At 51.4% G+C, this 14,840-nt stretch overlaps 1 protein-coding gene across 1 annotated transcript in view; it reads right to left on the reverse strand.

The window, feature by feature from the left end:
• RNF213 (ring finger protein 213) overlaps positions 1-14,840 on the reverse strand; it is a 2,876,335-nt gene that overhangs the window by 712,813 nt on the left and 2,148,682 nt on the right. The window lies entirely within an intron of this gene.

Below are 14,840 nucleotides of genomic sequence, written 5' to 3' on the forward strand. Positions count from 1 at the left end.
TGGTCTTTGACGACAAACTGACATTTGAGGGGTAAATCAACAAGCTCTCATCCTCCTTCTGGGGGATCTTAAAGATGATCAGAAAAATTTGCCCCTTCATACCCCAGGAAGTATTAAAGACACTGGTGACAGCATTGGCTCTTTCCAGACTGGACTACGGCAATGTATTATATGTAGGAATACAATCCCAGCATCTAAAAAAAATGCAGCGACTACAGAATGCAGCCGCCAGATTGATGCTGGGAATCCCCAAATATCAAGCAGTCTCCCATGGACTGAGAGCCCTTCACTGTCTCTCAGTGGAAAAGAGAATAATTTTCAAATCACAATGCCTTGCATATAAGGCACTTCAGGGTAAAGGATCATCGTAACTGAGATCGCACCTGAAATGATACGTACCAGCCAGAAATCTTAGATCATCTCACTCAAAACTGCTACAAGTACCCAAGTACAACCAGGTTTGCTGGGGAGGAAGAAGTTTCGTACTTGGAACAGCAAAAACCTGGAATTGACTGCCAATCTCGATAAAAAACAGTACCTCACTCATGTCTTTCAGAAGGCTACTGAAAACTTGGCTCTTTTCCAATTGAGCTCATGAAATCCATATAACATTGCCCAGTCCTGCCACCTTACATGTTCTGCCAAATCCAGCGCCAAGACGCCTTCGGGCATACACGCGGTATATAAATTGACAAAACAAATCAATAATATTTTACATATTTGTTCCACGGCCTGACATACATGATCTTGGTGAAGGGACGACCTCGCTGCCAGAATAACATTGCAGACTTCAGGAGGAAGGTCGAAAGCATTAACCTGTCACCGCTCAAGCTCCACGCAAGGTGCCATAGAGTTGACAGGTTCAAGTGAAGACCCTCCCCCCTGCTGCAACAGAATATCCTCCCGAAGGGGCAGCCTGATCAGAGGATCAATTCTCAATTGGAGGAGCTTGGGATACCAGACTCTCTGCCCAGTCCAGAGCCACAAGAATGACTTGGGCCCAGTTGCTCCTGATCTTCTTGAGCACTCTGGCCAGGAGCGGTATGGGGGAAAGGCTTAACGGAGGCCTGCACATATTTCATGAAGAAAAGCGTCTCTCAGCAATAGCCGCGCTGGAAACTCCAGTGTGAAAAACTGCGGACATTGTGCAATCTTGGTAGAGTTGAACACTTCTAACAAAGGCTTTCCCCACTGTTGAAAGAGACCTGTGACATTTCCGATTGGAGATGCCATTTGTTATCTGCTAGGTATTGACGGCTGAGTTTGTCCACCCAGGCATTCAGGGAACTTGCCAGGTGTTGAACCACCAGGGAAAGGCCCTGCTGTTCCAGCCATGTCCAGAGACAGAGTGACTCTTGACAAGGGTCCATTATCCCACCGCCCCACTTATTGAGATACCACATGGCGGAGGCTTTGTCAGTGAACACACAAACCAGCCTTCCCTTGATGTAAGGAAGTAAAGCTTTCAATGCAAAGCAAATCGCTGGGAGCTCCAGCAAGTTATGTGGAGTCCTGATTCCACCAGAGGCCAGAGTCCTCTGCCTCCACCTCTTCCAGATGGCCTCCCCATCCCAGGAGTGATGCATCTGTCATACTATGTGATTGGGTCAGAGGCAGACCCCTTTCCCAACCCTATCACAGTTGGTCAGCCACTGTTGTAGGTCCTGTACAGTTCCCTCTGAGATCTGGACCACATCGGAGAGGTTCCCCTGTTGCTGTGCCCCCTGGAACTTAAGGTCCCATTGCAAAGCCCGCATACACCATATGGAATGTCACTAGCAAGATGCAGGAGGCCATGAGGCCCAACAGCCTCAGAGTAATTCTCACCAAAATCCAGGATAGAGGCTGAAACATCAGTATCATCACCTGAATGGCCTCAATATGCCACTTGTGAGGATAGGCCCGAAATTGCACTGTGTTCAGCTCCGATGAAAGGGGGCGTCAGAGGGAGTCAGGTGTGACTTTGGCAGACTGATGAGCAGGCAAGACAGCAATGTGAAAATTGGTGTCCTGCAAGTCCAATGCTAGCATCCACTCTCCAGGGTCTAGGGCAAACAATACCCGAGCCAGAGGGAGCATCTTGAACCTTTCCCTTTGAGGAATTAATTGAGACTTACAGATCTAGGACAGGACGAAGGCCCTCCTTTTTTCAGACCAGAAAGTAGCAGGAATAGCAACCACAGCCCACCTCTGGCGCCTGAACCCTCTCTATGGATATTTCGGCCAAGAGAGCCATGACTTCCTCCAGGAGCAAGGCCATATGATCCTCCATCAGTCGGTCATAAGTTGGAGGCATGGGGGGGAGAGACTGTCTTGAAGGGAATAGCCCCTTCAGAGTATCTGAAGAATCCATCTGTCCAACGTGATGTTTTGCCAGTGGTGGAGTTGAAGGCTGATCCTGTCACCAACAGGCACTTATGATCCTGAAGGGCAGGACTAGGAAGGTTTGGAGGCTGTGGGGGGTGAGTGGACTGACCAGATGTCTGGCTGCCTGACCCAAGGGGTCAAAGGGAGCCACGGCCACGCAGGGGTTGATTAACCTGTGTATTGCTTCGCCCTCCCAAATAATAGTAAATACAGCTCTCTCTCCTACACACACACAGCGAAGCAATAATAACTCCTGGATTGGGATTTCACTCTCATAAAATGAGGCGCATCAAAAGACAGTCTTCAGAAAAAAGCATGTGGTTTTATTTGTGCAACACTCTCAAACAGACAGCCTTTCCCAGATGTCAAATGAAATATACAAGTATACATATACAAGTATATATATATATATATATATATATATCAGAGGCAATTTATCCCGCCCTCCAGAGTGCTCACACAGACCTACTGTCCATTGTCACCCCCTACGCCACCTACCCAGCTCACCGCCACAGTGCCTGATGGGAGTTGAAGTTCCCTCATCTGTTACAAACATTTACAGGTGTGCCGATTGCATCAAGGGGAGGGGCATACTACATGTGAGCCAGTATTTCACAGGGAGGAGCACCATGTTGCAGAACTCACTACGGTGCAGGGCCCTGAGGAAGGCAGACTGAGCCGAAATGCATTCGCCGCGCTGTACATTTGGTGAATAAAACTTGCTGCATTTCCTGATACCCCCTCTGGCCTCCGATTTCTTTCCTGAAAGAAATGTTTGCTGATATTTTCTGCGCCGGCCAGAGACACAGTACGGAAGGCCCCACAGCACAAAGAGTCACGGATCAATACTGGCACCAGGCTGCTTGCAGCTGTTTGGATCGAGGAATCGATTATCCGATGGACCACCAAGAAGCATGAGACAACGAGAGCTGATCGAGTCATTTCAACTCCACAGGGCGAAGTGTCTCTACTGGGCAGCCCCTGCTCTAAAGCGTGCTTGTGTGAACTGGTCGCTGTGGCACGAGGGGACTCAGGGGAGCGGCGGTGGACTTCACCTAAATCAGAGGCAATTTATCCCGCCCTCCAGTGCTCACACAGACCTACTGCCCATTGTCACCCCCCTACGCCACCTACCTAGCTCGCCGCCACAGTGCCTGATGGGAGTTGAAGTTCCCTTATCTGTTACGAACATTTACAGGTGTGCCAATTGCATCAAGGGGAGGGGCATACTACATGTGAGACAGTATTTCACAGGGAGGAGCACCATGTTGCAGAACTCACTACCGCGCAGAGCGCTGAGGAAGGCAGACTGAGCCGAAATGCATTCGCCGCGCTGTACATTTGGTGAATAAAACTTGCTGCATTTCCTGATACCCCCTCTGGCCTCCGATTTCTTTCCTGAAAGAAATGTTTGCTGATATATATATATATATATATATATATACACACACACACACACTAAATACATCAGATGATTATAACCTCTGGAGACTTGAATGTGCACAATGACAAACTCACACATCACAATGACAATAATCAAAGAAAATACATTACTGGCTGCTATAACTGCATCTTAGCCCACTCCAGACTGGGGGATTCACAGTCGAGGTCAAGAGACTCAGCAAGCCAGGAACTGCTACACTGAATTAGATGCGTCCTTCCTTTTCAGGTAAAAACAAAATCCTGCTTTCCAAGTCAACGAATCCCAGTTTTATAATCTCAAAGCACTAGAAGTTTCCGAGAGAACCTCCTTTGCGCCAAGGAAACTTACTGGAGTTGGCCAAACTCCCACAAGCATTCCTAAGGCAAAGGAGTTCTCACATATTTGTATGCGCTCCGACACATTCCAGCCCCTTATCTCAGCGAAGCTTGAGAAAACACAAAACCTCTCCAAAAGTACAGAAACAATCTTGAACGTGAATAGCCTAAACAACTTGAGTGATCTGAGGACCTGCCTGTGTGTGCAAAGCTCAAGCTAGACAGTCAGAATTAAAGATGGCATGAGGGCACATCAAAGCCAATAGTAAAAACTTCATTTCAATTCAGTTGTCTTTATTTGGATAAAAACATATTTATAAAAAAGACAAGCACATGCAATAAATAAATACATACATAATAATAAAATTGTTAAAAGCAAGCACATGATTCTTCAATACAGTACAAACTATAAAGTTCAACTACACAAAGTTCATTGAGATGCGGGCTCTAACCGCAATTTTCAGAAATGTGCCCACACTAATTATTATTATTATTATTTTTTTTGAAAAACCTTTATTGCAGCATTCAATAAAAATACAAGCATGGGCCTACAACCGCAGGGGCAGGCTGCTAAACAAAATTAGGACCCACTATATCACTGTACGACACAGCTCATCAGCCGACAACCCTGAGGTCCGGCAGCGATTCAGGATAGAACTTGTATTAGAACGCACAACTAAGTCCCAGAATGAGACAGAGGTTTTATTTTATATTATCTAAATAAACGGATCAGGTGCCATACAATCAAACAAAAGAATACGGGGGACAGGCCAAGAGACAGGATATGCACATAGGAACAGCTATAATTGGAACTCTGGCGCCAAAACATATGAATCGGAGTAAACAATAATACAATATACATTTTCGTAAGCGCCAGTTCTCAGGGCCTGCCCACCCGGGAATCAGGATAATTTAAGAAGCATGAGCACTAAACTCCAGAACACAGTAAAAATCAGAATAATTCACGAGCTATACTGATCCTAAAGGAAAGAAAAGGAAGGAAGAAAAAGGCCATAGAAATTAATAAAGGCAAAACCAAAAAACCCCTCCAACCCCTCACCCTGCACCCCTGCAGATGGCTACAGCCTAACGCACAAGTTACTACTTGTTTAACGATATATCTGTAAGAGACATTAGTTAGTGATAGATTCCTTACCTTAGATTATCCCCAGGCGTCAGACTGGATCCGGAAACTTTTGCGTTGCTTTTTGACGTCGGAGTACTTAGACGCTGCCTCCGCGTGCTGACGTCAGTTCTTAGACACAGCTTTTCCGCGCCAGAAGCGCAGATCCATGCCAAAAACCAACACTGGTGCCATGAAACTAGGGCCCTGAAAGGGGATGACCTTAACCCTAGATATCGGTTCGCAGAACGGGGAGGATGGGTGGGTCGGTAAGGAATTAGTAACTTGTGCATCTGAAAGAGACACGTTAGTGATAGATTCCTTACCTTAGAATAGATACCCCAGCAATACCATCCCCGTGGTGGTGGGTCTGCGAACCAATAATCACACCAGAAAGTCCTGGAGGACGGAACGGCCAAAGTAGCCGTCCCTCCGGACTTGACTGTCCTGGCAATAGTGTCTTGCAAACGTGTGCAGCGAGGCCCACGTAGCCGCCTGGCAAATGTCCTGCAAGGGCACACCTCGGCCCAAGGCAGTTGTAGTGGCCGTGGCTCGAGTGGAAAGAGCCCTCAGCCCAACAGGGGGTTCCTTCTTAGCTAAGGAGTAACACGCCTGGATGCACAAGATAATCCACCGGGAGATGGTCCGCTTGTGCACCGCTTTCCCTTTCTTAGCGCCCGCGTATCCCACAAAGAGCTGATCATCCACCTGGAACTGTTGTGTGCGATTCAGATAAAATGAGAGCGCACGTTTTGGGTCCAGAAAGGTGGAGCCTCTCCTCCTCTCTCGAGGGGTGCGGAGGCGGAAAGAAGGTGGGCAACGTGATGGATTGCCCAATGTGGAAGGCCGTGACTACCTTGGGTAGGAAGGAGGGCCTTGTCCGTAACACAACCTTGTCCGGATGGACTGAAAGGAAAGGAGGCTTACAAGATAGAGCCTGGAGCTCACTCACTCTCCTGGCAGAGGTGATGGCTACCAGGAAGGCAGTCTTCAAAGAAAGGAGGCGAAGAGGACAGTTGTGAAGTGGCTCAAAGGGAGCGCACATCAGAAACGTAAGAACCAGGTTCAAGTCCCACTGAGGCATCACGAAGTGAACCGGAGGAAAGGTATGAGTGATGCCCTTCAGGAATCGATTAACGATAGGGGACTTGAACAAAGAAGGTTGGTCAGGCAGCCTCAGAAAGGCCGAAAGAGCTGAAAGATAGCCCTTGACAGTGCCCAGAGCAGAGCCCTGCTGGGCAAGAGATATAAGAAAGAGGAGAACCTCAGAAAGAGGGGCATTGAGGGGATCCACAGCCTTTGCTGTGCACCATGCCACAAATTTGTTCCACCTGCAGGCGTATACCGACTTTGTGGAGGGACGCCTGGCTGCCAGAATGATGTTACAGACTTCAGGAGGCAAGTCAAAATGGCCTCAACTGTCGCCGCTCAATCTCCAAGTATGGAGGTGGAGACTGGACAGGTTTGGGTGGAGGACCGTCCCCCGCTGCTACAGAAGGTCCTCCTGAAGAGGCAGAAGAACCGGGGGGTCGACTGACATACTGAATAGCTCGGGATACCAGTACCTTCGTGCCCGGTCCGGAGCCACAAGGATGACTTGTGCCCGGTAGCGCTTGATCTTCTTCAGCACTCTGGGCAGAAGTGGTATAGGCGGAAAGGCGTACAACAGACCGCAGCTCCATTCGCGACGAAAAGCGTCTCCGAGCGACTGCCGCCATGGAAATTCCAACGCGCAGAACTGATGACATTGCACATTCTCTTCGGTGGCGAATAGATCTAACCAAGGCTCTCCCCATCGCAGAAAGAGGCCTTGCGCCACGTCAGAGTTCAGACGCCATTCGTGATCCATCGAGCACCGTCGCCTGAGTTTGTCCGCCCTGGCGTTCAGAGAACCTGCCAGGTGTTGAACCATCAGAGTCACGCCCTGATGTTCCAGCCATTGCCAGAGGAGCAGAGCCTCCTGGCAGAGGGTCCACGACCCCACCCCGCCCTGTTTGTTGCAGTACCACATGGCGGTGGTGTTGTCCGTGAACACTTGCACTACACTCCCTCAGACAGACGGGAGGAATGCCTTCAGTGCCAGACGAATCGCCCACAGCTCCAACAGATTGATATGGAGCTGGGACTCCGCCGGAGACCAGAGGCCTCTGGTCTCCGCCTCTCCCAAGTGGCCTCCCCAGCTCTGGAGGGACGCGTCCGTCAAAACTACGTGCTCCGGTTGGGGAAGGGAGAGGGATCTGCCGTTGACCCAATCGCGGTCCGTGAGCCACCACTGCAGCTGTCTCGCAGTGCCCTCCGAGATCAGGACATGGTCGGACAGGTTGCCCTGATGCTGGGCCCACTGAGACTTCAGGTCCCACTGCAGAGCCCGCATCCGCCACCGTGCGTGATGCACCAGAAGTATGCAGGAGGCCATCAGCCCCAGAAGCCGCAGCGTCAACCTGACCGAAACTCGGGATAAAGGCCGGAAGATCGGAATCAGAGCCTGTATATCCCGAACCCGCTGTTCGGGCGGGTAAACCCGAAACTGCACCGAGTCGAGAACCGCTCCGATGAAAAGGAGCTTCTGAGAGGGGCACAGGTGTGACTTCGGCACATTGATGGAAAATCCCAGCTGGTGCAGGAGATCCGCCGTAGTCTGGAGGTGGCTAACGACTGTCTGGGGCGAGCCCGCCTTCAACAACCAGTCGTCTAGGTAGGGGAAGACTGACACCCCTAACCTGCGCAGATGAGCTGCGACCACCGCCATCACCTTCGTGAACACCCGTGGGGCGCTGGTAAGGCCGAAGGGGAGCACGGTAAACTGAAAGTGCTCGTGGCCTACCGTGAACCGCAAGTAACGCCGGTGGGCCGGCAGGACGGGCATGTGGAAATACGCGTCCTGCAAGTCCAACGCTACCATCCAGTCTCCTGGGTCTAGGGCAGCTAAGACCTGAACCAGAGTCAGCATTTTGAACTTCTCCTTCCGGAGGAAGCCGTTGACGTTCCTCAGATCCAAGATAGGGCGTAGGCCCCCTTTGCCCTTCTTGGGTACCAGAAAGTAGTGGGAGTAGCAACCACGTCCTACTTCTGGCCCAGGAACGCGCTCGATGGCCCCCTTGGCCAACAGGGCCGAAACTTCCTCCTGCAGGAGCCGCAAGTGATCCCCCGATACACGGTGGTGTTGCGGTGGCTTGGCTTGAGGAGTCGTCTTGAAGGGGAGGGAGTAGCCCCTCCGGACGATCTGCAGCACCCACCTATTCGAAGGGACAGTGCGCCAGTGAGAGTGGTGATGGCGAACCCTGCCTCCCACTGGCGTCACATGGGCCGAAAAGCACGGACTAGGAGGGTTTAGAGGTGGATGCCGCGGGGGCAGGTGTGGACTGACTCCGCCTGGTTCCCCGACCGCCTCCGCAGCGGTTTCCACGGCCGCCGCCGCGCTGGACGATAGTCTGCGGCGAGTGGCTGGCGGCACGTGTGGGGACGCCCCTTCTTTGGCGACGAAAGGAGCGAAAGGCACCCGTTTGCTGGCGCTGGGCCGAGAGGCCCAAGGACTTGGCCTTAGCCCTGGAGTCCTTAAAGTGCTCAAGCGCGTGGTCTGCCTTGTCGCCAAGAGGCGACGGCCATCGAACGGCATGTCCATCAGTGTTCTGGACGTCTGCCGAAAAATTGGCGAATCTCAGCCAGGCGTGGCGTCTGACCGCCACGCCACTGTCGTAGCCATCGCTCTGCCTAGCGAGTCAGTAGTATCCAGCCAACACCTGATAGAATACTTGGCTGCGTCCCGGCCCTCCACAAGGGCTTGGCCGAGTTTGGCCCGTACCTCCAACGGGCACTCTGGCAGCACTTCCGCCACCGTCTCCCACAGAGAGTGGGTGTAGCGGCCCAAGAGGCATGCGGTGTTGGAAGACCACAGTCCCAAACTAAGGGATGAGAATATCTTCTTTCCATAATTCTCGTACCTCTTGGATTCCCTGTCCGGCGGGGCCGTCGGGAATGCGGTCTGGGAATTAGAAGCCTGGATGACCAGACTCTCGGGGGTGGGGTGGGAGGACAGGAAACATGGGTCGCCCGGAGCCGGGCGGTGGCGTCTGGCCACGTTCCTATCTACGGGCGCACCCGTAGCGAGCCTGGACCAAGTGCCCAAAGGAACGTCGGTCAAGGCCTCATTAAACGGCAGCAGAGGCTCCATTGAGCATGACTGCGGCTTAAGGACCTTTGTGAGGATGTTAGTCCTCACGGCCGCGACGGGGAGCTTAAGGCCCAAGGCCTTGGCAGCCCTCGTCAACACCACACCATAGGTAGCACCCTCCTCCGAAGCCACGGTAGGAGGAGACACAAATCCAGTGTCTGGAGAGGTGTCGAGGCCACTGGCCTCCCCAAGGTATCCTGCCCAGTCCATATCAGACTGACAATCCTTGGTCAGAGGGTCCTCAGACCCCTCCCAATCCTCCTCATCACCCATCTCCTGAGATTCAGGGTTGTAATTGTATGAGGTCGGTTCATAGAAGTAAAAATCTCCAAACGGCGTCGGGTGCGTCCGACGCCGGAACCGTAGCAAAGGAGGTATCGGGGACGGCGCCGCCCGAGGACGGCGCCGGAGGTGACACCACACGGACCGACGCCGGGGGGGGGTCGTAAGGTCCACTGGTGACGATCCTGAGCCCGAGGAAGGCCCATCGGCGTCCTGCGGCGCCGGTGCCGCTGTTCCCTGCGGCGCCGGGTCCGAGGGCACCGGCGGTGTCGGGATCGTGGGGCCCTGCGGCGCCGGGCCCGAAGCACCCAACGGCGTCGGGGTCGGAGCCCCCGACCCACTAGGGCCCCAGACGGCTTCGCTGGGCCCGGAGGCGCCGCGGAACCCGTCTGAGGAGAAAGGGACCTCATGGCCATGAGAAAACGCTCTATCTCCTCCGGCGTCACGTTCAGCCCAGTGACCGGAGGGTATGGGGCCGGACGCGACGCCCGTGACTCCAGAGGAGCCGCGTGGGCGGTGTCACCCGAATCCCCGGCCGCGTCGCGCGAGCGTCGGGGGGAGTCAGAAGAGCGATGATGCCTCTTCGACTTCTTGTGTTTCTTACCTGATGACTTGGACCCGGAGGAGTGGTGCCGACTCCCGGAGCTGTGACGGCTCCGTCCCCGCGACCTGTCCCTCGACCTACGTGGGACCGGAACCTCACGCGGCGCGGGGCCGACTGCCGGAGTTTGAGCCGCCTGCGGGACCGCTCCCGCCTGGCCTTCCTCGAAAGGGCCCGACAGTCAGGGCAGGCCTCGTCGTCGTGGTCGACGCCCAAACAGGTGCGGTCGCAATCTTCACAATGCTTGAAGCCGGGCATCCCTACGGCACCGTCGGAGTCGTTAGACTTCGAAAGGATCAAAAAGATCACCAAAAGTTTGTCAAAAATTGACTAGGGAACTGCTCTTTTCCAGATCTGCGCTGGCTGGCGCGGAAAAAAGAAGAACTGACGTCAGCAGGCGGAGGCGGCGTCTAAGTACTCCGACGACGTCATCACGGCACCCACGACGCCGACGATGGATGCGGAGCCGCAGACGATGCCTACCGACGCGCAAGGGTACTGCTACGCAAAAGTTTCCGGATCCAGTCTGACGCCTGGGGATATTCTAAGGTAAGGAATCTATCACTAAGGTGTCTCTTTCAGATCCCACTAGCAGCGTGCCTGTAGCCCCAAGTAAATAAAACCCTAAAAGTAGGAAAGAGAATGGAGGAGGGCATATCCGTATGGGCTCCCAGCCCCTTTAGTCCCCCCGCCAGAAACAGACAACCCTTGTCGCAAAAAGACCAATTTTTAACTACCCTTATAGAAGAAATTAAGGGGCACTGTGATACACCGCCGAGCCTCTTAAATCAAACAATTGCAGGTCGAACACCCATAATAGCCACTCCAAACCGTCCCGATCTAATTGATCTTAACCTTGACCCTTCCGAACCTGCACACAAACCCCCCTTCCCCCCGCCCCACCCCCCCCACAGCAAGACCCAAAAGCACACAAAGGAGTCACAGAGGAGAAGGAAGTCATCGAGAATCAATCCGTTACAACTTGTAGATAGTAAGTCCATGAGAACTTCAGACGCAGAAAGTCTTTCTCCTAGATGGACAGTCTCGATGTATCTTGCCCCGGAGTCGTGAAGTCACCAAGAAACCAAGAAGGGAGAAGACGACCACAAGATGAAAGAAGAGTCAACAACACAAGTCTTCGGGGGGGAACGCCTTTCGATACCTCCAAAGTCAATAGTGATGATGGAAGGTTCGGTGGTACACTCACGACCTCGGGAACACCGTCTTCCAGGGCACCATCCGATGGTTTCAATTCTCGCTCACGGGGTCCTCGCACGGAGTTAAAATAGTCGCGGCTTGAATGGCTGCAGATTGCTGTTCCAACAGTGGGGCAGGGTCCGGTACCACAAGCAGCATCTCAGATAGGCTTGCATCCAATTCGTTCAATAAGACATCCACTAGTGAATGAAACGCCCAAATCTCTGCCAATATTGACCTCAGGCACCGTTCTATCTATAGTCTCACGCCCGATACCAATCACAATCACCTCCCCCGGTGAATCTGGCATCTCCAGGGGGGACAAACAGGATCACGAAAGGGCAGATATGGAGGGTGACCAGTCGTTATCTGCAGCCGCGGTCACCCGGCTTAACGCCGCAGGCCGGGGCCCCGACCCACCGAACCCCGGCGGGGACCAACACCGGGTCTGAGGGACGGGGACCCCCACCCACAGTCAGCAGCAAGCAAAGTCACTCCTCCAGGCCGATGTTGTTCCACTGCAGCCTGGCTTTGAAAATACTCGAGGCCCCGGTTTCACCGCTGGAGTAGGTCACAATCTTCAACTCGATGCAGCTTCGTCAAACCAGCCGATAAAAGTTTCCGGATTTCACCATCGGAGTGTTGAACAGTTCATTCACACAGGGGCTGGGCGTAAAATCAGGATAATGTACAGGATCTTGTGGCTGGATACGGAGGTTGGCGGAGCCGGGAGCCTAAGCAGCCATCTTGTTTGCCCGCGTAGCTCCTCCTTCCCCACACAAATTATTAATTCAACCTCGCCCAGTGCGAGGAGAGTTTTGTATCCATCTCTAAAATTAACTTCGGATCTTTTTTTTAATTTAAAGTAAACAGTAATGATTTGGAATATTGTTCATAGAACGCACAGAAAAATAAAATGTACAGGGTTTGGCACAAGTCCCCATTAAAGGGACAAGGAATAAAATCAAGATTTGCTTGAAAGCCCAGGGGGAAGCATAGTAGATTCTTGACAGTGCCAGCTCTTAGGCGGAACAGGAGGCCATGCTCTCATCGACCCATTGCTTTAGTCATAACTTAGCAAGGGTCGATCATTCTCAATATTCAAGAACACAACTATGCTAGATTTACTGGACTGTGTGGCCAGTCTTTCCATGTTATATCACACATACTTGGCTGCTCACAACACTTTTTTATATACAGTATCTAGATAATTTGGATTATCAAAGACATTCCCTTAACTTATCCTGTGTAAACTGGATCTCACCTCCGCTAGCCATGAGATTTCCATGCCTTCAACTTAATGGAGGTAAAACCGAGGTGCTGCTCTTGGGCAAGAACCCCAACAGCTGGAGTGACCTCTGGTGGCCCTGCTCACTGGGTCCAGCCCCTCCCCCAAAAACTCTGGCAAAAAACCTTGGAGTTTGGCTGGACTCTGCACTTAATTTCCAGTCCCACACCAAAAAAGTTGCCGCGACTTGTATCGGATTACTGAGAAGCCTCAATCCCATTCTAGGCTTCTTCGACCCCAAAACGCGGCAACTCATTGTACAATCGACCATCCTTGCCCGGCTGGACTACGCGAGTGTCCTGCTGCTAGGAGCTAACAAAGCTGAAATCAAGAGATTCCAACGGATACAGAATTCTGCTGCCAGGGCAATAGTAGGCCTGCCTAGAAGGTGCTCCGCGAGAGCTACTATTCACAGACTGCACTGGCTGCCCGTGGAAGCCCGCATCCAATTCAAGGCCCTCATCTTTGCCTTTAAAATTCTGAAAACCGAGGGACCCGAGCTCCTGCGCCCGCTGTTAACGCCCTACAACCCCCAACGCAACCTCCGCTCTAGAGGGCAACATCTAGTCTTGGTCCCCCACACAAAGTTCTGTCGCATCGGAGGACGTTCATTCAGATTGCTAGGGGCTAAGTTATGGAACTCCCTTCCCCTCCACATCCGTTGCATCGACAACCTATCAGCTTTCCGTAAAGCTATTAAAACTCATCTCTTCCCCCCCTGTAGGTCTCCTTCTTTCCCTTTCTCAGCTGGTTATGATATGTTTCTAGCGCCGGGACGCCCCGTTGCTGGGGCAGCTGTTGCGCTTTACAAAAATACATAACATAACATGCCTTTCTCGCATTCAGGATAGTCAAATATAACATCTCTGGTGAGGGACACTGCCTTGTCTTTCCATATGCTTAACCAAAATAGGGCAGGGCTAGCTCTGATAAAATCTTCAATATAATCTAGCTTAAGTTATAGCACACAAATTGAGAAGAAGCTTGCGACAAAACCTATTTTACTCAAGCTGAATATTATGACATTTGGCAATCACCAAACCTCTGTACCATAGGTAGCTGTTGGTGTGCACACGCTTTAAAAAATGTTTTAAAATAGGTATAATAGCCCCCCACCCCAACCTCCTGGGTTGGGACAAGCTAAGTACTTTGATAACTGACCTAGAAAACTTAGTCCTGCATTAAGCACTATGGTCTGTGCACAGACCATTAGCAGCAAAAAACAAACCCAGGTACGAAAAGGTGCTGGTGCTTGATAAACTCTGGTCACCGACATGGAGGACATTTAGCGCATACTTCCTAGGTCCTCAGGCCACTATAAAAGATTTTTTTAATTTGTACACAAATCTAAAGAGGCCTTAAAATCAAAAAAGCCTTGCACTAAAAGACGCAAGGCTTTGGGGGTACGGCCCATTAGGACGGCATCATCAGCGTATAATAATGACGGAATTATAAACCCATTGATTCTTGGGACATCATTAGTGATTGTAACTAAAAATGTATGTAAATTGTTAATATATAAGATTAAAAAATGGGTCCAGTACACAGCCCTGCCTACCCCTCTAAAAACACCAATATCAGTATAAGTGCACTATTGTCTCGTCCATTCCAGTTTCCAACGGGAAAGACCATAGCCGCGAACGGTTAATAAAATCAAATGTGGAGGTCAAGTACATAAACGCCAGGTATATTGGTGAGCGCTTGGCGATTGTGTATTTCCCGATTATCAAATTTAAATTGAGGCACTGCTCTACTGTGCCCACTTTATTTCTAAAACCCAATTAGCAGGGATGCAGAATAATGTTCTCCTCTGCCCAATCTTTGATCTTATTGGGTAGGTCCCTACCCAGTATTTTCAATCTTGCATCTATGAGAGAAATGGGCCTTTAGCAACTCGGTTGCGAACAATCACCCTTTTTAAAATTGGTACAATAATAGAAGTCGACCATGTGCTTGGCAACAGGGAGTTGGGTAAATTGTTAAAAACATTAAGCAAGAGGGGGGCCAAGATATCAGGATTAAGTTTAATGAGGTCTATTGGCACCCCGTTTTG

The sequence above is a fragment of the Lissotriton vulgaris genome, chromosome 7, assembly GCF_964263255.1.
Source record: "Lissotriton vulgaris chromosome 7, aLisVul1.2, whole genome shotgun sequence".
NCBI classification, from domain to species: domain Eukaryota; kingdom Metazoa; phylum Chordata; class Amphibia; order Caudata; family Salamandridae; genus Lissotriton; species Lissotriton vulgaris.